The sequence below is a fragment of the Diaphorina citri genome, unplaced genomic scaffold (assembly GCF_000475195.1).
Source record: "Diaphorina citri unplaced genomic scaffold, Diaci psyllid genome assembly version 1.1 scaffold82, whole genome shotgun sequence".
In the NCBI taxonomy this organism is placed as follows: Eukaryota; Metazoa; Arthropoda; class Insecta; order Hemiptera; family Psyllidae; genus Diaphorina; species Diaphorina citri.
This window is the reverse complement of record NW_007377519.1, coordinates 127,118-153,467: the sequence shown is the minus strand read 5'-3', so window position 1 is coordinate 153,467 and position 26,350 is coordinate 127,118. Positions and strand designations below refer to the sequence as shown.

The 26,350-nt window shown below is 39.4% G+C and overlaps 1 protein-coding gene across 1 annotated transcript in view; it reads right to left on the bottom strand.

Annotated features, from left to right (window-relative positions):
* Positions 1–26,350, bottom strand: part of LOC103523051 — a 97,072-nt gene that overhangs the window by 54,336 nt on the left and 16,386 nt on the right. The window contains 1 exon segment of the mRNA XM_026832843.1: positions 5,825–5,892. The gene's annotated coding sequence lies outside the window, so the exon portion shown is untranslated.

Sequence of the window (26,350 nt, the reverse complement as noted above, 5' to 3'; positions counted from 1 at the left end):
TGGGTTGTGTTTGTGCCAACAAAGTCCCACACATTACGCGGGGGGGGGGGGGGGGGGGGGACAACAGAGATGTTAGGCACCCTGCCAAACAGACATTAGGTCTCCTTTGCTCCAGTCCGTATACTGGATAGGACAGAAGAAAGTTTCTTTGATTGTTTTTAAGTTTAAGGGGTTTCAACATCACTCTGTAAAGGTGGCGTTACGATCCTAGCGACCGGGTCGCACGACCAAGTTGTGCGACCGCTTTCTATGTATTCTTATGAAGTACTTTCCAAACCAAGCTTGCTGGTCGTGCGACACGGCTGCACTATTTGGGTCGCGCAGCCCAGTCGCTCTGAGAGCAGTGTGGTCGCATGGTCGTGAGGTTTTCATGTGATTTAAAATACCTATTTTTGTAATAATTTGTTCGACTGGAAGTTTGTAATGGAAGTCGTTCGACTCGGTCGCGATGATTGGAATGCTGCCTCTATGGCGCGACCAGGCAGCTCGGTCGTATGACCCTGTCGCTATGATCAGAACGCCACCTTAACCTCTAAGATATTTGGGCGGCGTTTTACGAAGTCGGAGTTAGCTTGAATCCTGGAATAGACTGGGTATTAAATAACTCAATCCTAGATTAATCTCAATTCTGATTTGATAAAACCCGCTCTTGGCGAATTCGTGTTCAATAAAATGTTCTATACTCCACGTAAAAATGGACTCCTCATTTACAAATAGTTCTTAGTTCCTTACCTCCTTGCTCCTTGGATCTCTGATCTCTCTCTCCTTTCTCTTTCTTCCTATCTCTCTCTCTCTCTCTCTCCCTCTCTTTCTCTCTATCTCTCTCTCTCTCTCTCTCTGCGCCCACTCTTGTTAAAACAAAATCTAATTTATAAAAAGAGCTTTTACGTATACTTGATTTATTTTTACAAAGTAGAAGAGAATAATTCTTTCTCTTGGAAAAAAAGCCTTAAGGACAGAAAAAAAAAATGTCGAAAAGGCACAGTGTTAATTATGTTAGAGAGATGGAAAGAAAGGAAGATAAAGGGAAAAAAAGTATGAAGGATATAAAAAAAGAAGACCTAGTTAGCAAGGGAAATAGGAGAAAAATGGTGAGAGGGAAGGAAGAGAAAGGAAGGGAGTTAAATTTGAATAGAATGAAAGAGAGATTGAGGAATAAAACAGAAAAGAAAAGTTCAAGGCAATTGGATTAGTACAATGAGGTGAAATAGAGAAATAGAAATGAGATTAGTACAAAGAGAAATATGGTGTCTTTGGGGTGGACTCACCTCGTGAGGAGAATGTGAGGAAATGGTTGAAAGCTCAGGGGGAAATGCCTAGTGGCATCAACTATTACCTCCATAATAATGTAGCTGAAAAAGTTGTCAATATTAAAAGAGTAATGGAGACCAGCCTAGTTAGCTTGGGCGTTGGGCGGTAATTCGACTGTCATAAGCTCTAGGTCGCGGGTTCGATTTCCTTTCGAGGAAAACTTCAAAAGATAAAGTTCGTTCTGGGAACGGCTGGTTCTTTTCTATCCTGTCTTCCTACTCTCTTCGCTTTCGGGACTACAAAACCTTAGCAGTTACAGTTACCTCTATAAAATTCTTTTTTTTTTTTAGAGGAATGGAATATAACCCGGATATACATCAAGGCAGAGACCACTAAAAGTATCCCTCATCAGATAAAAGGTCGGAGTTAAATTGTGAGTAGATTAATGGGAGAAGGAAAAAAGTAAGAGGGAATACAGAGGACAGGAGAGGGGGGAAAAGGGATTTTAAAATCAGCGTAGGAAGAACTAATTTTTTGCTTCCAGCTTGAGAAAAAAAATCACAAAAAAGTTTAGTATGCTGGTGAAAGAGGAAGAAAAAAATGGATAAAATCTCATTATGGGTTAGATCCATTAGCGAATAAGTTCCCAGGCTAAGACTAAGAAGGGAAAGAAGGAAGATAAATTGGAGAAAAAAGGGGAAGAGGGAGATAAATTGGTGGATGTGGGAAAAGGGAAGAACAAATAGGAGAAAGGAAGAGAGAGAGTGAAACAGTGGGAGATTCACGAAATGTAATGGAGGTAGTTTAGGGAGGGGAAAGGGAGAGGGAGAGGGAGGAAAAGACAGAAATATGGGAGGGAATTTCTACAAAGTATGAAAAAGGGAGTAAAATATTAGGAAAGAGGGAGGAAGGAAGAGGAAGAAAGATGGGGGAGGAAAATTTAAGAAATGAGAAGAGGGAAGTAAAATACTGGAAGAAAAAGATACAAATTTGTGAGATGGAGGGAGAAAGAAAAGGAGAAAAAAGGAGAGGGAAGACACTACATATTAAAAACTTCTGGATGAGTACTAAAAAATGAATCTTTTTGAACTCTACTAGGTACGTACGTTAGCTTTTCTGATATTAGCTCTTAATATCCAGGTAACTTTATCTATTTCTTTGTACATTTTGAAGATTAAGTTAGTTTCAAAATTGAAACTGTTTTTGAAAGTTAATTCAAAATTGAAATGTCTGTCTGTAAACAAAATATCTCGAGAACGGTAAGAGCTAGAGACTTGAAATTTGGTATGCAGCTGTCAAATATGACAAGGATACGACACAAAACTTTTGGTTAATATCGGTGCAACAGTTGGTGGCTAATAATAAAAAAAAATCGTTGAAATACCAACAAGATCTAGTTGAAATATTTCCACATGTTTTTAAACACCCTGTACATGTACCCACATACTTATACTTCCCATAAATCTCCCTCGCTCTACGTTACCTCCCAATCTCTTCTATATTCTTACCTCCTTATTCCCCTACACTCCTACTCTCCCATTTTCTTAGATAAGGGAATTTCCCTCTCATAAAAGGTAAAGTAATTCAATAATATCTCGGGAACTGTATGAGCTAGAGACTTGAAATTTGGTATGTAGTTCAAAAATGTGATAATAAGGACCCAAAAAACTTTCGTTGAGATAAGGGCTGCGGTTGGCGGTATTTTGACCGTTTTTTGGCGGTTTTCAGCTATATCGACTAAGCGGTTAGAGATATTGTAAAAGTTAATTTAAAAGAATACTCAAATAAGCATCATTTAATAGGATAAGGAAAATCGTGTGATGTTCACACCAGATTTCTTTTCTTTTTCATTCTTACTATTTTCTCTTTGCAGTCTTTGCAATGTTTCAATATAAGGTAGCCAGCCTAGTTAGCTTAGTTGGTAGTGCGTCTGCCTTGTAAGCGCTAGGCCACGGGTTCGATTCCCGCCGGGGCGGATTTTATCCTGATGGGATAATGTTCGTTCTCGGAAGGGCTGGCTTTCTCCTATCCTGTCTTCCTTCTCTCTTGGCTGTCGGGACGATAAGACCTCAGCAGTTACAGTTCCCTCTATCAAACCTCCAAAAATAAAAAAAATCAATGTAAGGTAGAGTACTATCAGGTGTTCTCACAAACTTTTCTGGTGTGTAATTATTAATTATATTAATTAAATTTTTTGCTTTTACTTTTTACTATCTAACTTGTGTTCTATCAAATGTCGTAAATCTTTCCCTACCTACCTACTCATACCTACCTACCTACTCATAATTATGTGAATAATTTCGCCTTTTGTCTGTACTTTTTGTATTTTGCACACTGAATTATAAGAAACAAAGACACCAAATAATTGAAACTGTAATGATAGGTGAGTTTCAATTTTAAATGGCCCACACTCTGACTTGAAAAAAAACAGCTTGGAAAAAAAAAAACACTTTACAAGTGCAACTTCTCCTTCGTGATACAACTCAAATAATTAAATTTATTGTAAAAAGAAATTGGAAATAAAATGTGCCTCCTTAGAAATTGAAAATAAATTGAGTTTTTCCAAAGTGGAAATAGAGATAGAGATGGGGGTGTGGAAGAGAGAGAGAGGATAAGGGAGGAAGGGAGAGAAGAGGGGGAAAGAGAGACCGGGGTGGAATATAGATTTAGGAGGAAGAGAAAGATAGGGGGAGGAAGATAGAGTGACTAAGGGAAGAGAGAGATTGAGGGAGAAAAAAAGAGAGATTGAGGGAGAAAAAAAGAGAGACTGAGGGAGGTTGGAGAAGGAAGAGGGAATATATTTTCAATATACGATATTTTTAAAAATTTAGTATAGTGAAAAACATCTTCCTGCTTATTCCTGCTCCAGCCATTTAACCTCTTCGAGGTAGACGGACCAAGTGTTTGAAATACATTCAGAAATAAAGAAAGTAAGAAGGGGACTTGAGTTTTAGTAGAAAGTGTGTATGTAGCTTGAACTTTAAGAAATAATAGGTATAATTATGTAGGTAGGTAGATTTAAAAAAAAAAGTCTCTTTGGGCAAAAGCTCGAGAAAAGTACGATTTGGACTTTATTCAGGGCAAAAGTTTTGGGAAAAAAAGTCACTTTAACCAACATCTAAAACTTGGAAATCATTTCACTCCGTCTATCTATAAAATTGACCACTGGCACCAAAGAGGCATAAGAAAGCTTTTCTCGCTGCATTTGACAGGCAAAAAAAAATATTTCCTCTTTCTATGCGTGAATACTGAAGTGAGCTCTGGCAAACAACTCTCTCTCTCCCTCCCTCCTTCTCTCTCTCCCACCCTCCTCTCGCTCTCTCCCTCTCCCTCCTCCTCTCTCTCTCTCTGTCTCTCTTTCTTTCTCCTGCTTTCTGTCATTCTTCTAATTCTTTTATATTCTCTGCCTCCTTTATATCTTTCAAATTCCTTAACCTCTCTTCTTACGTAAAATCCTCTTTTTTCATCTCACATTTCTCTTCAATGTTCTCTCAATTCTCTCATTTTCGTAGTTTTTCCTCCGTATTTCAACGTTGTAAGCTTAATCGTACACATTTTAAGTTTGGGAAGTGCTAAAGGGAAAGAGAGAGGGTGGGAGGGGGAGAGATAGTGGAGGAGGGAGAGAGAAGAAGGGAGGAAGAGAGAGAGATAGAGAGAGGAAGGGAGGGAGAGAGAGATAGAGAGAGAGAGAGAGAGAGAGAGAGAGAGGAAGGGAGGGAGAGAGAGTCTCAACCACACATTTTATGAATGGCGTGCAACGGCGAAATCAATATAACAGGGTAGAAAATAGATAGTCTGTATTTCTCTAATAATAGTTAATATGTATCTAGTAGTAGTAATAATAATTATAATAATAAATACAGTAGATGGATAGTATGGCAAAAAATAATAATGGGGGAATAGGCACTCGTAGATAGGTAAGTACATACATAGGTAGGAGGGGTAGACACAATGTTATGCGAAATAGCTGATGTAACAAAACAACAGTACTTGGGAAGAGGTGAGGGGAATTTTTTTCAAGATTGGAAAAGAAGAGGTGGTTAAGAAAAAGAAGGAGGAGAAGAAGGAGAAGGAGGAGAAGAAGAAGAAGCAGAAGAAGAAAAAGAAGGAGGAGGAGAAGAAGAAGAAGCAGAAGAAGAAGCAGAAGTAGAAGAAGCAGAAGAAAAAGAAAAAGCAGAAGTAGAAGAAGAAGCAAAACAAAATAGAGGGGGTTGAAGAATAAAAGAGTATAGGTACATGGTACAAAGGTACATAGGAAGTTACGTACCTAGGTACTTTCCTAGGTACAAAGTACCTAGGTACTTTCCTAGGTACAAAGTACCTAGGTACAAAGTACCTAGTACGTAAAAGGGATGCGTTCACATGTATCAGCCTTGTACTCACTTGAGGCCTGATTGCACTTGTTTTGGAAAAGAGGTGCGTTCAGATAGCAAACAGGTAGGTACACTACTCACAATGTTTAGGAAGTTAGGAACACTCACAAAAGCAAGAAATGAGCCAATACCAACAAAAGTTAGGAAGATTTAGGTAGGTACACATAAAAATCCAACAACAACAAACAAAAATTTCTTACCTGTGACTAAAATCTCTTGTTTCGCTTTACAAAGTCAGCATCATTGCTCTGGTATTCTCACTTCTCACCTGAAATCAAAGGAACAAATACATTGTGAGAACAGTCAAGTCTTAATTTTAAGTACCTACTCAACTTTTAAGTACGGTACCTGCCTATTCAAATTGGATTTTTTTTTTTTTTTTTTTTTTTTTTTTTTTAATTAATATTTTACTACTTAATTAGGTACTTATAAAATAAGGACCATCAAAATTCAATGAAGATTACGCTAGGCCGCGGGTTCGATTCCCGCCCGTGGCGGATTTTATCCTGATGGGATAATGTTCGTTCTCGGAAGGGCTGGCTTTCTCCTATCCTGTCTTCCATCTCTCTTCAATTTCGGGACGATAAGACCATAGCAGTTACAGTTCCCTCTGCCAAACCTCTTTAAAAAAAAAATCAATGAAGATTGTACTTTTTTAGCCAGATTGTATTTTTTCACTGCGACTAGAATAGAGTGAGTAGCTGCAAGTACAGGAATAATTTATACAGGAAGAACGCACAGAAATATTTCATACGGGAATATAGGGCACAGGAATAGGATACAGGAATATTTTAAACAGAAATTACTGCTCTCCGCTGCTACATATTTCACATTAACACAGGCATACCTCATGCTGTTAACGACTTTTTAAAATGCTCTCTCCCTCTCCTTTTCCAACCTCTATTTCTCCCTTCCTCTCACATCTTTCTCTCCCTTAATTCCTTTCTCTCTCCCTCGCGCTCCTCTCCCATTCTTCTTCTCTTTCTTTCTTTCTTACCTTAACATGTCTTAACGTGGCATATTTTGAATTTCAAACTGACGTAAAATACTTCAGGAAAGAAAAAAGGAAGGTATAGAGATAGATGAGAAAAAGAACGAGGGAGAGGAAAAGGAGAAGATGGAGGTTGAGGGAGAGAGAAAGGAGAAAGAAGGGGGAGAGATGCTAACAAGTTCACCATCTCTGTCTTGCTTATAGCTACATCGTAAATTAATTTCCTTCATCTCTCTCTTCCTCCCTCAAATTCTCTATCCCCTCTCTCTCTCTCTCTTCCTCATCCCTCCTTCTATCTACATATCTCTTATCTTGTCTTCTTGATTAAATCTTTTGAAAAAAAGGGCTTTGTAGATTTTTTTCTCTCTCTCTCTCTCTCTCTCTCTCTCTCTTTCCTTCCTTCCTTTCTACCCTTCTCGTTCTCTTTTTTTCTCTCTCTCTCATTCATTTTCTATCTTATTTCCCTCTCTCTCTTACTCTTTCTCTTTCCCTTTCTCTCTTACTTACCTACTACTTCCTTTCTCTCTCTCTCTCTCTCCCATAACTTGACTTATCTTTCCTCCTCTTCATCTACCTTTTTCCATCTCTCTCTCATTTCTGTCTCTCCCTCCTTCCCTCTCTCTCCCCTTTTTCTCATTCCTTTTTCCCAGATTCAAGAAAAAGTATCTTTTTACATGTTTGTGTATTCCTTCTTTCCTTGATGAGAGAAAGATTGGGAGTAGGGGACGAAAAGAGAGAGAAAAGAAAGGAGGAGGAAAGAAAACAAGGATAGAGAGAGAGAGGAGGGAGAGAGATATTTAGTTTTACCTCATTACCACCACACAAGTTGTTGAGAAAATGAGAGAGAGAAAGAGAAAGAGAGAGAGAGAGACAGAGACGGAGACAGAGAGAAAGAGAGAGAGAGAGAGAGAAAGAAAGAGAGAGAAAGAGAGAGAGAGAAAGAGAGAGAGAGAAAGAGAGAGAGAGAAAGAAAGAGAGAGAGCGAGAGAAAGAGATACCACCTATCTGAAGGGACCATAAAATGGTAACCAAGTTTTATCATTATTTTTTCTTTTATTTCCTTCTCTCTCCCTCCCTCTCCCTCCCTCTCCCTCCTCTCTCTCTCTCTCTCTCTGTCTCTTTGGGAGATTTTCACACTCTGTCCCTTTTCTTTCTTTCTTGAATTCTTCTTAGTCTTATTTTTCTTTTTCTTTATCTTTCCCTCTCATTAATTTAATACTGGGGTTACCTTCCTATTCCCTACTTTAATAGGAACGTCAGTTTCCTGTTTCTTTCTTATTCTCTTTATTTTCTGTCTTATTCTCTTTTTACTTTCCTTATCCTATAGGAAGAAAAGTAATGCAATCGGGTCAAATTTTCGATGGTCAGTTTTTTAGTGCCAAAACACGTTTTGAGGTCCCTAGAGCCTAAATCCAAAGTTTCAGCCACTGGTCCGTACTTCCTACTGCTTTCTATGTATTCTTATGAAGTACTTTCCGAACCAAGCTTCCTGGTCGTGCGACACGGCTGCACTATTTGGGTCGCGCAGCCCAGGTTTTCATGTGATTTAAAATACTATTTTTGTAATAATTTGTTCGACTGGAAGTTTGTAATGGAAGTCGTTCGACTCGGTCGCGATGATTGGAATGCTGCCTCTATGGCGCGACCAGGCAGCTCGGTCGTACGACCCTGTCGCTATGATCGGAACGCCACCTTAACCTCTAAGATATTTGGGCGGCGTTTTACGAAGTCGGAGTTAGCTTGAATCCTGGATTAAACTGGGTATTAAATAACTCAATCCTAGATTGATCTCAATTCTGATTTGATAAAACCCGCTTTTAGTGAATTCGTGTTCAATAAAATGTTCTATACCCCGCCTCAAAAAGGACTCCTCATTTTCTTATTCTCTCGTGTTCAATAAAATGTTCTATACCCCGCCTCAAAAAGGACTCCTCATTTATTGAAGTGAAGGAAAATAGTTCTTAGTTCCTTACCTTCTTGCTCCTTGGATCTCTCTCTCCTTTCTCTTTCTATCTCTCGCTCTCTCTCTCCCTCTCGCTCTCTCTCCAATCCTAGATTAATCTCAATTCTGATTTGATAAAACCCGCTCTTGGCGAATTCGTGTTCAATAAAATGTTCTATACTCCACGTAAAAATGGACTCCTCATTTACAAATAGTTCTTAGTTCCTTACCTCCTTGCTCCTTGGATCTCTGATCTCTCTCTCCTTTCTCTTTCTTCCTATCTCTCTCTCTCTCTCTCTCCCTCTCTTTCTCTCTATCTCTCTCTCTCTCTCTCTCTGCGCCCACTCTTGTTAAAACAAAATCTAATTTATAAAAAGAGCTTTTACGTATACTTGATTTATTTTTACAAAGTAGAAGAGAATAATTCTTTCTCTTGGAAAAAAAGCCTTAAGGACAGAAAAAAAAAATGTCGAAAAGGCACAGTGTTAATTATGTTAGAGAGATGGAAAGAAAGGAAGATAAAGGGAAAAAAAGTATGAAGGATATAAAAAAAGAAGACCTAGTTAGCAAGGGAAATAGGAGAAAAATGGTGAGAGGGAAGGAAGAGAAAGGAAGGGAGTTAAATTTGAATAGAATGAAAGAGAGATTGAGGAATAAAACAGAAAAGAAAAGTTCAAGGCAATTGGATTAGTACAATGAGGTGAAATAGAGAAATAGAAATGAGATTAGTACAAAGAGAAATATGGTGTCTTTGGGGTGGACTCACCTCGTGAGGAGAATGTGAGGAAATGGTTGAAAGCTCAGGGGGAAATGCCTAGTGGCATCAACTATTACCTCCATAATAATGTAGCTGAAAAAGTTGTCAATATTAAAAGAGTAATGGAGACCAGCCTAGTTAGCTTGGGCGTTGGGCGGTAATTCGACTGTCATAAGCTCTAGGTCGCGGGTTCGATTTCCTTTCGAGGAAAACTTCAAAAGATAAAGTTCGTTCTGGGAACGGCTGGTTCTTTTCTATCCTGTCTTCCTACTCTCTTCGCTTTCGGGACTACAAAACCTTAGCAGTTACAGTTACCTCTATAAAATTCTTTTTTTTTTTTAGAGGAATGGAATATAACCCGGATATACATCAAGGCAGAGACCACTAAAAGTATCCCTCATCAGATAAAAGGTCGGAGTTAAATTGTGAGTAGATTAATGGGAGAAGGAAAAAAGTAAGAGGGAATACAGAGGACAGGAGAGGGGGGAAAAAGGGATTTTAAAATCAGTGTAGGAAGAACTAATTTTTTGCTTCCAGCTTGAGAAAAAAAAAAAATCACAAAAAAGTTTAGTATGCTGGTGAAGGAGGAAGAAAAAAATGGATAAAATCTCATTATGGGTTAGATCCATTAGCGAATAAGTTCCCAGGCTAAGAATAAGAAGGAAGATAAATTGGAGAAAAAAGGGGAAGAGGGAGATAAATTGGTGGATGTGGGAAAAGGGAAGAACAAATAGGAGAAAGGAAGAGAGAGAGTGAAACAGGAAACAGTGGGAGATTCACGAAATGTAATGGAGGTAGTTTAAGGAGGGAAAAGGGAGAGGGAGAGGGAGGAAAAGACAGAAAGAATTTCTGCGAAGTATGAAGCAGGGAGTAAAATATTAGGAAAGAGGGAGGAAGGAAAAGGAAGAAAGATGGGTGGGGGAATTTAAGAAATGAGAAGAGGGAAGTAAAATACTGGAAGAAAAAGGGATAAATTTATGAAATGGAGGGAGAAAGAAAAGGAGAAAAAAGGAGAGGGAAGAGACTACAATACATATTAAAAACTTCTGGATGAGTACTAAAAAATGAATCTTTTTGAACTCTACTACGTACGTTAGCTTTTCTGATATTAGCTCTTAATATCCAGGTAACTTTATCTATTTCTTTGTATATTTTGAAGATTAAGTTAGTTTCAAAATTGAAACTGTTTTTGAAAGTTAATTCAAAATTTAAACTTCTTCATGTATACCACCTACCTAGATACTGTCCATTTCTGTACTAGGTATCTTAACCTGAACGTAACGTAAGATCCCGGGCTTAATAAGTTCTCAAGAGCCATTTTCTAGCGAGTCTTGTGGCAGGAGATTAATTCTATTCTCCTCTGATTCAATTCCATTTTGCAGGAGCAAAAGTTTAAAGGCATAAATAGTTAATGCAATTATAATGAAAGTCTCTCTTCTCTCACTCTTCTCTGCATTGTTCCGAGTAGATCTCTGACACAAAAGCTCTTACTTCCCCTACTCTCCTACATTCTCTTACTTCCCCTACTCTCTGCTCTCTTACTTCTCCTACTCTCCTGCTCTTTCCTTACTCACTTATTTCCCCCTCTCTTTCTCTTTGTCCTCTTCTCTGCATTGTTCCGAGTAGATCTCTGACACAAAAGCTCTTACTTCCCCTACTCTCCTACATTCTCTTACTTCCCCTACTCTCCTGCTCTTTCACTACTCCCTTATTTCCCCTTCTCTTTCTCTCTCTCTCTCTCTCTCTTTCTCTCTTTTATACTTGACAATCGACATTTTCTACCCCTACAACAATCTCTTCCTCTGTCAGAAGGAGAGAGAGACTCCTTCTCTCTCTCTCTCTCTCTCTGTCCGTCTTTTTTTTTCTTGTCCTTTATTCTTTTTCTCTTTCCCTTTTATCTCTTTCTTATTTTCTTCTCTCCTCTCTCTTTCCCTTCCTATTTTCTGCATAAGTTTTTTTCTTCTTTGCAGAAAAAGAAAAGTCCTTCTTCTGCATCGTGGCAGGAGATTAATTCTATTCTCCTCTGATTCAATTCCATTTAGCAGGAGCAAAAGTTTAAAGGCATAAATAGTTAATGCAATTATGATGAAAGTCTCTCTTCTCTGCATTGTTCCGAGTAGATCTCTGACACAAAAGCTCTTACTTCCCCTACTCTCCTACATTCTCTTACTTCCCCTACTCTCTGCTCTCTTACTTCTCCTACTCTCCTGCTCTTTCCTTACTCACTTATTTCCCCCTCTCTTTCTCTTTGTCTCTCTCTCTTTCTCTCTCTTATACTTGACAATACGACATTTTCTACCCCAACAACAATCTCTTCCTCTGTCAGCTCTCTCTCTCTCTCTGTCCGTCTTTTTTTTCTCTTGTCCTTTATTCTTTTTCTCTTTCCCTTTTATCTCTTTCTTATTTTCTCCTCTCCTCTCTCTTTCCCTTCCTATTTTCTGCATAAGTTTTCTCCTTTTTTTTCTTCTTTGCAGAAAAAGAAAAGTCCTTCTTCTGCATTCTTATTACTCTTGTTCTTTCTTTTCTTCTCTTCCCCCTCTTTCTTCCCCTCCATCTAGGTATTTCCATTTTCTGCACAAGTTTTTGACATTCATTTTTCTCTTCTTTCTTCTTTACAAAAAGACCTCCTTTGCCTTTGCTTCTTCCTCATCTTCTTGTTCTTCTTATTCTCCATCTAGGTATTTCCATTTTCTGCACAAGTTTTTGACATTCATTTTTCTCTTCTTTCTTCTTTACAAAAAGACCTCCTTTGCCTTTACTTCTTCCTCATCTTATTGTTCTTCTTATTCCCTTTCTCTTCTTCTTCTTCTTCTTATTTCCTTTGTCCCTCTTCTTTCTCTTCCCCCCCCCTTCTTCTTCTTCTTCTTCTTCTTCTTCTTCTTCTTCTTCTTCTTCTTCTTCTTCTTCTTCTTCTTCTTCTTCTCATTTCCTTTGTCCCTCTTCTTTCTCTTCCCCCTCCCCCTCCCATTTTTTTTCCAAGAAGAATAAACTTCTCACATCAGAGTGGTAATCCCTCGAGCTGAAAAAGTGTCAAAGATCCTTTGTGGCTTTTGATGAAGGAAAAGGCAAACCCCGGCTTAAAGCTAGCTCTTCCTTTACCTTTTTCTCGGGAAATGCCGGTAATTCAATTGGTTTGAGATTTTGAGAGACTTTTAAAAAGCTTTTGGATCCAATTAACAACAAAGGTACTAAGTCGACACTAAGCTGAACATGTAGATGACTATATTTATAGTTGTGGACTAAAGAGACTACATATATGTATGCTGTAATGACCACCAAAAGTTTTCCTAGTTTTTCTTCAGGATCTGCAAAATATTTGGATCTGCTGTGACACAGGGACCTAGGCTGGGTCCCTGGAAGCAACATGACATTTCGCATAAAATAATTCTGAAGTCAAAGCAACTATTATAATGGTTATATGCGAGGATTTTAGAAGTATTTCTTCAGTATTAAATTTATTGTCTACCTCATCGTCATATGTAATTTTTGCGGAATGTATACTGTTAGTTTTTTAAGATCATTACTTATTATGGGCATTCTTTTTTATTATTAATATTTTACTGCTTAATTAGGTACTTATAGAATAAGGACCAGCAAAATTCGATTGTACTTTTTTCGCCAGATTATATTTTTTCACTGCGTCTAAAATAGACAATAGAGTGAATGTTCGCGGATTTTGCGATTATGCTCGCGGATTTCGCGATTATGTTCGCGGATTTCGCGATTTTGTTCGCGGATTTCAGTTAAAAAGTCCAGTTTGCGAGAAATCGACTGTAAAGTTGCTTTGAGGAGCAGACTCCATGAATAATGGTTATAGTCTAATCTTTGCCCATGGATGCCCTTCGCACTCAACCTTTGCTATTCAGGGTGGGGAAATTCAGCAAGGGAAAGCAAGGGAAATTCAGGCTGTTATACTCCCTGTTTAACGTCCCCCAGCCAGACTAAGATGGTCTACTCCCTGTTTAACGTCACCCAACCAGACTTCCAACCAAGAGTGTATTTTGAGTAATTGAGGAAATTCGTCGAACCATGATGATACCCCTTCCCCTTGACGAGCACCCACCTACCCATCCAATTTATTAGCACACATTCCCACTTCCCAGCTAGGGTGATTGCTTTGGGCTGACATTTGATTTTGGCTGTATCACGGCACGAATGGATGCCCTTCGCACTCAACCTTTGCTATTCCTTTAGCAAGGGAACTTCAGGCTGGTATACTCCCTGTTTAACGTCCCCCAGCCAGACTAAGATGGTCTACTCCCTGTTTAGCGTCCTCTAACCAGACTTCCACTCAAGAGTGTATTTTGAGTAATTGAGGAAATTCGTCGAACCATGATGATACCCCTTGACGAGCACCCACCTACCTATCCAATTTATTAGCACACATTCCCACTTCCCAGCGAGAAATTTACAAATATTCGTTCAATTTTCAAAAATTTCAAACCCTCACAAGTGCCAAACACCGAGGGCGAAAAGCACGATTGCATATAAAGGTTCTCTTTAAAGTTTAAATTAAATTTTCGGAGCTACACGTGCATAATAAAGTTGAAGAGAGCTGTGTGGAGCAGTTTCCCCCGCGGGCACTTTTTCTGACCCAGTTGACGAAGTTTTGATATTGATGGTGGAATTGTTTGTTTCGATAGGGTCATAGGGGTTTAACGTCACTGTAACTAAATCCTGTAAATAGGTCTTCAACTGTATAACTACTCTTGAAAATGGGGTTACTTTAGTGGAGATACCAATTGCAGTAACCCATATCCTTTAGGGCTGATTGCCCCTACATCTAAGCCTTGGAGTGGGCTTTTCCCTTTAGGGGTGAGCTATACATTTCTACCGAAAGTGAAAACTTTGGGCCGGGGTTGTGTTTTTTTATCTTTTGGGTTTCTGTCATTCTTCTAATTCTTTTATATTCTCTGCCTCCTTTATATCTTTCAAATTCCTTAACCTCTCTTCTTACGTAAAATCCTCTATTTAAATGAAAAAAGAGATGTTCTCTCAATTCTCTCATTTTCGTAGTCTTTCCTCCGTATTTCAACATTGTAAGCTTAATCGTACACATTTTAAGTTTGGGAGGATTGGCGGCATTTTACCGCTTTTTGGCGGTTTTCGGTGTAATTTAACAATATATCGGGAACGGTATGAGCTAGAGACTTGAAATTTAATATGAAGTTTACAAATGTGACAAGGATGCAACTCGTTTGATTGAGATGTGCTGCGGTTGGCGGTATTTTGACCGCTTTTTGGCGGTTTTTGACCGTTTTTTGGTGGTTTTCAGCTATACCGACTAAACGGTTATAGAGATATGGTGTGTGTCTGTGTGTCTGTCTGTAAACAAAATATCTCGAGAACGGTAAGAGCTAGAGACTTGAAATTTGGTATGTAGATGTCGAATGTGACAAGGATGTGACACGAAACGTTTGTTTGAGATAGGTGCTGCGGTTGGCGGTATATTGACCGCTTTTTGGCGGTTTTTGACCGTTTTTTGGCGGTTTTAAGCTATACCGACTAAACGGTTAGAGGTATTGTAAAAGTTTGGCTATAAGAACAAGAACACCCAAAAGAAGCATCATTCAATAGGATGAGGAAAGTCGTGTGATGTTCACACCAGATTTTTACTTTTTACTATCTAACTTGTGTTCTATCAAATGTCCTAAATCTTTCAAAGAATACCTACCTACCTACCTACCTACCTACCTACCTACCTACCTACCTACCTACTCATATGTGAATAATTTCGCCTTTTGTCTGTACTTTTTGTATTTTGCACACTGAATTATAAAAAACAAAGACACAAAATAATTGAAAACGTAATGATAGGTGAGTTTCAATTTTAAATGGCCCACACTCTGACTAATGTAAAAACAGCTTGAAAAAAAAAACACTTTACAAGTGCAACTTCTCCTTCGTAATACAAGTCAAATAATTAGGGTGGCCAACCCGGGAACCGCGGTTCCCTTGGGAACCGCGAGCCCATTTTGAGGGAACCGCAAGCTTATTTTGAGGGAACCAAAAAAAAGTGTAAATGTACCTTATTGAGTACCTAGTGGAGATATTTTGAATATTTTGGTAGGTATTATAGGTATTACTGGTATTACTATTATTATAGGTATTACCTACATAGGTATTACTGTCCATCGGAATCGGTTTGAAGTGTGGTAAACGCAGCTATACGGAAACAAGTTGTAAAGGGAAATTCACTGATTCTTGGAAAGAGAAGAAAGCAAAGCGTGAGAGTAGGAGAGGGGGGAAGGGGTTTAGTTTAGTTTTCGCTTGACCGCTCGAGGTAATTCACTGATTCTTGGAAAGAGAAGAAAGCAAAGCGTGAGAGGAGGAGAGGGGGGAAGGGGTTTAGTTTAGTTTTCGCTTGACCGCTTATCGAGGGTTCGGTATGAAGTGGATTTCCAGAAGTTGGCAGATGACATTCAGAATTAAAGAAAAATCGCTTAATAGCAACAAAAATTGGTGAGTTTATTTTTTATTCTTTGGGTGTGGGTGGGGGGGGGGAACCTCGAACACTTTTGAAAGTTAAGAAGGGAACCCCAACGAAAAAAGTCTGGCCACCCCTGCAGTAGATGGATAGTATGGCAAAAAATAATAATGGGGGAATAGGCACTCGTAGATAGGTAAGTACATACATAGATAGGTGGGGTAGACACAATGTTATGCGAAATAGCTGATGTAACAAAACAACAGTACTTGGGAAGAGGTGAGGGGAATTTTTTTCAAGATTGGAAAAGAAGAAGTGGTTAAGAAAAAGAAGGAGGAGGAGAAGAAGAAGCAGAAGAAAAAGAAAAAGCAGAAGTAGAAGAAGAAGCAAAACAAAAGAGAGGGGGTTGTTGAAGAATAAAAGAGTATAGGTACATAGGTAGTAGTTACGTACCTAGGTACTTTAAAAAAAGGGATGCGTTCACATGTATCAGCCTTGTACTCACTTGAGGCCTGATTGCACTTGTTTTGCAAAAGAGGTGCGTTCAGATAGCAAACAGGTAGGTACACTACTCACAATGTTTAGGAAGTTAGGAACACTCAGGCCGTGCAATAGTCCTAAATTAAAATGGACGCGGCACACAAGGGATCAGGAAGAGACCGCCTTAACATAATAATAGGAACACTCACAAAAGCAAGAAATGAGTCAACTCACTTGAGGCCTGATTGCACTTGTTTTGGAAAAGAGGTGCGTTCAGATAGCAAACAGGTAGGTACACTACTCACAATGTTTAGGAGGTTAGGAACACTCACAAAAGCAAGAAATGAGTCAATACCAACAAAAGTTGGGAAGATTCAGGTAGGTACACATAAAAATCCAACAACAACAAACAAACAAACAAAAATTTCTTACCTGTGACTAAAATCAGTAAAATCTCTTGTTTCGCTTTACAAAGTCAGCATCATTGCTCTGGTATTCTCACCTGAAATCAAAGGAACAAATAGGAATAAATACAAAGAACATTGTGAGAACAGTCAAGTCTTAATTTTAAGAACTCAACTTTTAAGTACGGTACCTGCCTATTCAAATTCATATTTTTACCTAAAGGAAACGAACTTCGTTAGAATAGGCCTTCAATCAAGTGTGGACTATGGAGTTCATCAGGCATAAGGGATTTTTTTTAACAAGAAAGAAGAGAGAGAAGGAGGGAGAAAGAACGGGAGGGAGATAGACAGGTGGAGAGATAAAGAGACAGAGGGAGAGAGAAAGAGAGAGAGAGAAAAGAGAGGAGAGTGGGAGAGATTAAGAGAGAGGGAGGAAGAGAAGAAGAAAGGGAAAGAGAGGGAGGGAAAAAAGAGAGAGGGAGAGATCGAGAGAACGCAAATCATTATTTACCTACCTGTCCTCTCCCTTTCCTTTTATTTCCTCTTCTTTCCCTCCTTCTTTTCCCCTTTTCCTCCCACTGAGAGCGAGAAGAGAGAGAAAGAGTTGGACAGAGAAGAGTGAAAGAGAGAGAGAAAAGAGAGAGAGAGAAAAAGGAGGGAGGGGAGAGATTAAGAGAGAGGGAGGAAGAGAAGGAGAAAGGGAAAGGAGGGAGGGAAAAAAGAGAGAGGGAGAGATAGAGAGAACGCAAATCATCATTCATTAACTACCTGTTCTCACCCTTTCCTTTCATTTCCTTTTCTTTCCCTCCTTCTTTTCCTCCCACTGAGAGCGAGAAGAGAGGGAGAAAGAGTTGGACAGAGAAGAGTGAGAGAGAGAGAAAAGAGAGAGAAGAGTGAGATAGAGAAAAGAGAGAGGGAAAAAGGAGGGAGAGAGAAAAGAGACATTAAATTCCCTTTTCAAGTAATGAAGGGGTTTTATGACATTACCTCAGAGATGTATCAAGGACCAAGGTTTTCTCAGTTTATACTTGACGTAATCTCTCCCTCCCTCCCATTTTCTCTCAATTTCCTTCTCTCCCTTCCTCCTCTTTTATTTTCTTCGCTTCTTTTTCTTCTTCTCCTTCTCCTCCTTCTCCTGCTCCTCCTTCTTCATCTTCTCCTCCTTCTCTCTATCCCTCCCATTTTCTCTCAATTTCCTTCTCTCCCTTCCTCCTCTTTTATTTTCTTCGCTTCTTTTTCTTCTTCTCCTTCTCCTCCTTCTTCTTTTTCTTCTTCTTCTCCTCCTTCTTCTCCTCCTTCTTTTTCTTCTCCTCCTTCTCTCTCTCTTCTTCTTCTTCTTCTTCTTCTTCTTCTTCTTCTTCTTCTTCTTCTCCTCCTTCTTCTTCTTCTTCTTCTTCTTCTTCTTCTTCTTTTCTCTCCCTTCTTCTTATTTGTCTTATCGATGTCCTACCTTCCCATGTCTTCCTATCTTCGCCATTCACTTTTCTTACCCACTATACAGGGTGTCTAAAAAAATGTACCTACATATTAAAAGTTTACCTTCGGATCATTTTAGGGGGACTACTCTGTATAAAAAGTAAAAATTAAGAAAAAATCCGAAAAAAGATTTTTGTCGTCTTAAAGAAAAGAAGGTTTATGAAATAATGAATGTTCCATTTTCGTTTGAGGTGTTTTAAAACCATTTTCAGGAGCTATCTACAGGTTACCCCCTTAAAATAATAATAAAAACCTGCTGTGGGAGAGCTGGATATCAACATGGTTCTATGGATTAGTTCTTCTTTTTCTTCGCCTTTTCCCGGGTACAGACGGGGTCGGTATTTTTCGTCAGCCTCTCAATCAGCCCTAACTAGGGTGACTGCTTTGGGCTGACATTTGGTTTTGGCTAAAAATTTTACGAGTGGATGTCCTTCGCATTCAACCTTTGCTATTTCTTTAGCAAGGGAAATTCAGGCTGGTCCACTCCCTGTTTAACGTCCCCCACCTAGACCAAGCTGGTACACTCCTGTTTAACGTCCCCCAGTCAGACTATGGGTTAGTTCACCCTGTATAAAATCCAGGGACACAAAAAGCTCATTCGGGAACTTCGCTACTTGTATACAATCTCCGATGACGCCACAGGGTAAGTAATGTTTTCCCCACTCGACATAACTCTTTCCCATACCTCTTCACCATTATTCCCTCCCTTTGTGTATTTTCTCCCTCCCATGTGTCTTTTCCCCTTTCGTATTTCCCTTTTCCTTCCCAAATTTCCCTTTTGTCTTTCCCACTTTTTTTTTTTTTTCAAATACGTATTCCGCAAATGTAATAGAAAGTCGTGTGATGTTCACACCAGATTTTTTTTATCTAAAGAAAACGAACTTCGTTAGAATAGGCCTTCAATCGAGTGTGGACTATGGATTATGGTTCACCAGGCATAAGGGATTTTTTTTTAACAAGAAAGAAGAGAGAGAAGGACGGAGAAAGAACGGGAGGGAGATAGACAGGTGGAGAGATAAAGAGACAGAGGGAGAGAAAAAGAGAGAGAGAAAAGAAAGGAGAGGGGGAGAAATTGAGAGAGAGGGAGAGAGAGAAGGAGAAAGGGAAAGAGAGGGAGGGAAAAAAGAGAAAGGGAGAGATAGAGAGAACGCAAATCATCATTATTTACCTACCTGTTCTCTCCCTTTCCTTTTATTTCCTCTTCTTTCCCTCCTTCTTTTCCTCCCACTGAGAGCGAGAAGAGAGGGAGAAAGAGTTGGACAGAGAAGAGTGAGAGAGAGAGAAGAGAGAGAGAGAAGAGTGAGAGAGAGAGAAAAGAGAGAGAGAGAAAAAGGAGGGACAGAGAAAAGAGACATTAAATTCTCTTTTCAAGTAATGAAGGGGTTTTATGACATTACCTCAGAGATGTATCAAGGACCAAGGTTTTCTCAGTTTATACTTGACGTAATCTCTCCCTCCCATTTTCTCTCAATTTCCTTCTCTCCCTTCCTCCTCTTCTATTTTCTTCGCTTCTTTTTCTTCTTCTCCTTCTCCTCCTTCTCCTTCTTCATCTCCTCCTTCTTCTTCTTCTTCTTCTTCTTCTTCTTCTTCTTCTTCTTCTTCTTCTTCTTCTTTTCTCTCCCTCCTTCTTATTTGTCTTATCTATGTCCTACCATCCCATGTCTTCCTATCTTCGCCATTCACTTTTAATTCAATTCAATTCAATTGAATTTTTATTGTATTGTTAATACACATTATATACAATTTACAAATAATGACACAATTTACAATAAACGATGACGAAAAACAGGTATAACTAGAGACTATGTTTACATTTAAGATCTAGTCTAGTCTATATCTAGTCTACTTGAAATATTTGAACAGATTTTTAAACACCCTGTACTTGTACCCACATACTTATACTTCCCATAAATCTCCCTCGCTTTACCTTACCTCGCAATCTCTCCTATATTCTTACCTCCTTTCTCTTCTACAATCCTACTCTCCCGTTTTCTTAGATAAGGGAATTTCCCTTCCATAAAAGGTAAAAAAAATCTCCGATGACGCCACAGGGTAAGTAATGTTTTCCCCACTCGACATAACTCTTTCCCATACCTCTTCACCATTATTCCCTCCCTTTCTGTATTTTCTCCCTCCCATGTGTCTTTCCCTTTCGTATTTCCCTTTTCCTTCCCAAATTTCCCTTTTATCTTTCCCACATTGCCTATTCTATAGTGCTATCACTGCTAACATTTTTTCCCTCCTTTTTACCTGCCAGTATATTTTTCCCATAACTTTACCCCTTCTACCATTTATATTTGTCTTTCCCACATTGCCTATTCTATAGTGCTATCACTGCTAACATTTTTTCCCTCCTTTTTACCTACCAGTATATTTTTCCCATACCTTTACCCCTTCTACCATTTATTTGTCTTTCCCACATTGCCTATTCTATAGTGCTATCACTGCTAACATTTTTTCCCTCCTTTTTACCTACCAGTATATTTTTCCCATAACTTTACCCCATTCTACCATTTCTCCTCCTTCTTTTTGCATCCCTCTTTATCTCTCCATTCCCTATTTTATCACTTGTAACATTACTTCCTCCCTTTCAGCCATTATTTTTCCCTCCTTAAACATTATTCTCCACTCTTCGTTCATATTAAATGTGCTGCCATAACATTTTCCCTTCTCCCTTCCGTCATATTTTCTCGTGGTCTCATTTCTCATATCCTGTCCTCTCCTTTTCTACTCCTTTTCTCCTTCCTCTTGTTTTCTCCTTTTTTCCTGCTTCTCGATTTTCTATTCCTCTCTCTGTATGTTTCTCCTCCTTCGCCTTTCCTTTATCTCCTTCTTACATCTTTTCCTTTTGTTACCTCTTCGTTCTTTTCTTCTTCTTCTTCTCCTGCTCCTCCTCCTCCTCTTCCTCGTTCTTCTCCTCCCTCTTCTTCTTCTCCTTCTCCTTTTTCTCCTTCTCTTTCTCCTCCTTCTCCTCCTTCTCCTCTTCCTCCTCCTTCTCCTCCTTCTCCTCTTCCTCCTCCTTCTCTTCCTCGTTCTTCTCCTCCTTCCCCTTCTTCTCCTTCTCACCCTCCTCTCTTTCCTTTTCTGACTCTTCTCTTCTTCCTCTCCTTTTCTCCTTCCACTCCTTTTCTACTTCTTCTCCTTTTCTCCTTCCTCTCCTTTTCTCCTTCCTCTCCTTTTCTCCTTCCTCTCCTTTTCTCCTTCCACTCCTTTTCTACTTCTTCTCCTTTTCTCCTTCCTCTCCTTTTCTCCTTCCTCTCCTTTTCTCCTTCTTCTCCTTTTCTCCTTCCTCTCCTTTTCTCTTTCCTCTCCTTTTATCCTTCCTCTCCTTTTCTACTCCTTCTCCTTTTTCCCTGCTTCTCGATTTGCTATTGCTCTCCCAGTATGTTTATCCTCCCTTGCCTCTCACTCTTCTTTTCTTTTACTGCCTTTCCTTTATATCCTTCTTATATCTTTTCCTTTTGTTACCTCTTCGTTCTTTTCTTCTTCTCCTGCTCCTCCTCTTCCTCGTTCTTCTCCTCCTTCTTCTTCTCCTTCTCCTCTTCCTCCTCTTTATCGTTCTTCTCATCCTCCTCTCTTTCCTTTTCTGACTCTCCTCTTTAATCTTTATCTCTCTCCATTTTCGTGAATTATTCATGTCAGAAGAAAACATTGATGGGATGATAGGTAGGTATTAAGAGCTACCATAAACCTTATGACGTCTTACAGTCTACTGCCTTTTCTACAGCCATACAAACCTACAAAGTAAAAGAAAAAACCTTTTTTGTGTACTTTTTACGACTACGAAAAAGAGATCACACAAAGGAAAAAAGATGAATGGAAGAGAATACAGCACGACACAAAAATCTTGGCGAGACCCTTGTAGGTTTTTAACGGCTTGGAATTTCGAAGTTCTGTTTTTTCGTAGAGATAGGTAAGGGTAAGGGCCCACGGTCAATTTTTTTTTTTGTGAAGTCAAAATGCAATTTGCTGGCCGGAGTTCGAATTTGGGGGGAAGGGGGCTTATTTTGTCCCTGAACATTGTAAAATACAGAAAATATTGTAATCTGATTGGAAGCATCCCCCCGCGGTAAGGCGTCTGTTACGGCCCTGGTACAAAGTACCTACTTACAGGAATAATCCTATAGGTACCTCTATTCCTGGAGTAGGTACTAGGTAGAAGGCTAGAAGGTAGCTAATAATACCTTTATTATACGCCATAACTATTTTTACTACACCATTCTGTGAGTGTATTACGACCTTATTGATATTACATAATAATATTGACTGTATACAAAGGGATGATGATGTAAAGAATGCTACAGAGAGAGAGAGACAGGGAGAGAGAGAGAGAAAGGGAGAGGGAGAAAGGAGAAAAGGGGTGAGGGAGAGAGAAAGGAGATGAAAGGACATTGATATACGAGTAAAGAAAACAAGAGAGAGAAAGGGAGACAATAGAGAGGGAGAGAGAGAAGGGGAAGGAGTAAGAGAGAGATAGAAGGGGAGGGAGAGAAAAAGAGATCGAAAGGGAAAGAGAGATTGATTGATTGATTGATTGATTGATTGATTGATTGATTGATTGATTGATTGATTGATTGATTGATTGATTGATCGTACTATTTTTTTAGAGCAAACTTAAAAAAAAAAGGGAAAAATGGTATGGGGGAAAAAACGGGAACACTTTGTCTGAGTTGTGTTGAAGTAGTTCAATGCAGAATAGAGTCCCTCCCTTTTTTCCCTCCTCCTTTTAATCCCTCTCTCCCTATTTTATTATCTCCTTCTTCTCACTATCATTCCCTCCCTCGCATTACCTTCCTATCCCATTTCATCTCTCCCAGTTTTATCCTATTTCTCTCTCCCACCATTTTATTATTCCCATTTCCTCCCTCGAATTTCTCCCTTTTCTGACTTTCCCATTCTATCTCTCCCGATTTTCTCCATTCTCGTTTCCTCCCTCTCCCATTTCCTCTCTCCCCCCTTTTCTTCCTTTTTATATTTTTTATTTCCCATTTCCTCCCTCCAATTTCCCTCTTTTCCTCCCATTTTCCCCCTCTCCCATTCTCTCCCTCCCTATAGTACTATTTTTTTAGAGCAAACTTAAAAAAAAAAGGGAAAAATGGTATGGGGGAAAAAACGGGAACACTTTGTCTGAGTTGTGTTGAATTAGTTCAATGCAGGATGGAGTCCCTCCCTTTTTTCCCTCCTCCTTTTAATCCCTCTCTCCCTGTTTTATTTCTCCCTCTTCTCACTATCATTCCCTCCCTCGCATTACCTTCCTATCTCATTCCATCTCTCCCAATTTTATCCTATTTCTCTCTCCCCCATTTTATTATTCCCATTTCCTCCCTCGAATTTCTCCCTTTTCTAACTTTCCCATTCTATCTCTCCCGATTTTCTCCATTTTCGTTTCCTCCCTCTCCCATTTGCCATTTCCTCTCTCTCCCTTTTCTTCCTTTCTATATTTTTTATTCCAATTTCCTCCCTCCAATTTCTCTCTTTTCCTCCCATTTTTCCCCCTCTCCCCCATTTTATTATTCCCATTTCCTCCCTCGAATTTCTCCCTTTTCTAACTTTCCCATTCTATCTCTCCCGATTTTCTCCATTCTCGTTTCCTCCCTCTCCCTTTTCTTCCTTTCTATATTTTTATTTCCCATTTCCTCCCTCCAATTTCTCTCTTTTCCTCCCATTTTTCCCCCTCTCCCATTCTCTCCCTCCCTATTTCCTGGAGGTGATGGAATTCGTCTGCTCACTCACACCCCCATCTTGAGTGTCGCACAATGCAAAGTCAGACAGGAACCCTCATTACCCTCATTTCCTCATTATCCTACGAAGTACCCTATTACCCCAGAAATGAGTACCTCAACCAGCGCCATGAGGTCAGGAACCCTCATTACCCTCATTTCCTCATTATCCTACGAAGTACCCTATTACCCAGAAATGAGTACCTCATCCCGCGCCATGAGGTACCTCAACCTCTATGTGACTCAAAACAAAAGAGGAAGGAATTTTAATGGAGCAGTTGCAAATGTGAGTAAAAATTATTAATAAAAGGTCGAATCCTACGTAAAAAGTTGTGAAAAATCCAAATCTGAGGTCAAAACTCCGAAAAAATAACTTTAAAAGGTCGAAAATTCAATTTTTAATTGCTGTTCTAATGAAAAAGTTCAAATAGTTGTGACGTCAGATTTCACGTCAAAATGCGCAGAAACGCTTGCGCACAAGAAAACGAAGCGGGAGTCATGAATTATGACGTCATCGCCTACGGGAGCGTATGCCGTGACGTCAAAGTTTACGATTTACCGGTATTTTTTAAATCGATTTATCTCGGTATCTAGAAGTCGTAGAAGAAAAAGAAAAATTCCGTTGGTCCTCATTTTTCCTGTTCTATGACTTCGATACATCACCCAAGTAAGCGCAACTGATCTATTGTGTTAAACATAAATGCTTGTCACAAATTTCGTCCCCCCCTCAATTCACTACGCTAAATTGTATTACTTGACCTGGACTCGAACCACCAACCTCCGGATCCAGAGTAGAAAAATTCCGTTGGTCCTCATTTTTCCTGTTCTATGACTTTGATACATCACCCAAGTAAGCGCAACTGATCTATTGTGTTGCTTGTCACAAATTTCGTTCCCCCCTCAATTCACTACGCTAAATTGTATTACTTGACCTGGACTCGAACCACCAACCTCCAGATCCAGAGTCCACCGTGCTAACCACTACAGCACTATGAGGTTGGTAACACAAATGAGTACCTCAACCCTCGACATGAGGTGCCTCTATGTGGAATCAGACCCAAGGTAGGGATAAAGTAGTTCCTTGGTGAATCAGCCCCAAAGGCAGAATACTACAAAACAGAACAGTCCCAGGTATACATCACTCTTGACACCCCCAAGTGTTTCCAAAGATAAAATTTTCCACCCTGAAGTGGAGGAGAATGAGAGAGAGAGATGGGGATGAAAAATGAAAACATTTTCAAGGATGGCGAAAGAGAAATAAATGAAAGTTCTGTGACTCGTAGACAGGGTGTTCTTCAAATCAGTCAAAGCTCGGTCTGTTCATTCAAGTGAAATACGAAAAGTTCTTTCAGTTTCCTCTCTACCAATCTACTTTCTGCTCTCCCAAAATTTCTCTCTCCCAAAATTTACTTAATTCTCTTCTTTTCCTGGTAAACAGGAGGGCGTGGGTTCAATCCCAGCTGAGGTATGGAATTTTATCCTCAATATAATTTGAGAATTTGACCACAATAATAGTAGTAGCCTACTGCTGGAGTAAAGGGACTTTTCAGTCCTATGCGAGCAGTATAAATAAGCACTATTATTATTATTATTATTATTATTAAAGCTTTTTTATCAACCGGCCGAACCGTGCATTCCTCTAGGTTCGTCCCAAGCTCCCAAGGAGATTTTTGATCTACATCTATCTTATAAAGAACCTCTCTGCAAAGTTTGATTGGCCTGGGCCAAAAACTAAAGTCCTGAGAAGAGTGAACATTTTTGAGCTTTTTCAAAACTAAAGACTTGAATAGCGGCCGAGCCGTACATTTCTCGAGGTTGGTCCCCTGGAGACTTTTCATCTGCATCTTATAAAGAACCTCTCTGCAAAGTTTGATTGGTCTGGGCCGAAAACCAAAGTCCTGAGAAGAGTGAACATTTTTCAGCTTTTTCAAAACTAAAGCCTTGAATAACGCAGACACCCGAACGTCAAGATTATGATGCACCGGGAACAAATCCCCCTGTATAACACTGCCCTTAATTTTATTTTTTCTATTTTCCACCAGAATCTCATCCATCTAAATTGTGATTCATTACGGTAAGCCCCTTCATTTTGTCTCTCTAGGCCCTTCATTTCGTCAGCTTGCCCCTTCATTTTGTCAACTTACTTGTCATTTTACGTCAAGTCTTTCTCCTAGTCCAGGGCTCCCGAAACTTTTTCGTACCATGCCCCCTTCTAATTAAAATGAAAGCCTTTTACGCCCCCACAAAAAGGGGGCGAGCCCAAAGTTTGGGAACCCCTAGCCCCTTCATTTTCTCCACGGTAATCCCTTCCAAATACATCTCGATTTTCATTGTTTTCATTCCAAGGCCAGATCCTCCAGCAATAATATTGTCCACAAAAAATAGAAAGTAAAGAGAGATAGACAGATAGATGGAGAGAGAGAGAGAGCTAAAGGAGACGTTATGGTCGTCAATATGGGATTACGATGAAAGAATTGTTTGGACGTACAAAAAAGGTTTTGTCTTTTTCTTCCTCGCTCTCTCTCTCTC